The 249-nt window shown below is 24.1% G+C and overlaps 1 protein-coding gene across 1 annotated transcript in view; it reads right to left on the bottom strand.

Moving 5' to 3' along the window:
- Positions 1-249, bottom strand: part of LOC119585701 (multiple epidermal growth factor-like domains protein 6) — a gene marked incomplete in the record, with an annotated part of 104,852 nt that overhangs the window by 6,923 nt on the left and 97,680 nt on the right.

The raw sequence follows: 249 nt of genomic DNA on the forward strand, positions 1-249 counted from the left end.
CAGCTTTAAAAAATATTTTATGATAATTACTTGCATACTCATTGATATCATACTTAAAATGAACAGTACATACTTACCATAAATATTTCTTTACATAGAGTAGGCATACTTACTACCTTACTACTTTACTATTTTATGCTACTATCTTTACTAACCTTATACTGCAATTCTTATTAACTATTCATATTTACTATATATACTACTAAATTCAAAATGCTATGCTACAATATTCTATCATCATTACCATTT

The sequence above is a fragment of the Penaeus monodon genome, chromosome 20, assembly GCF_015228065.2.
Source record: "Penaeus monodon isolate SGIC_2016 chromosome 20, NSTDA_Pmon_1, whole genome shotgun sequence".
NCBI lineage: Eukaryota > Metazoa > Arthropoda > Malacostraca > Decapoda > Penaeidae > Penaeus > Penaeus monodon.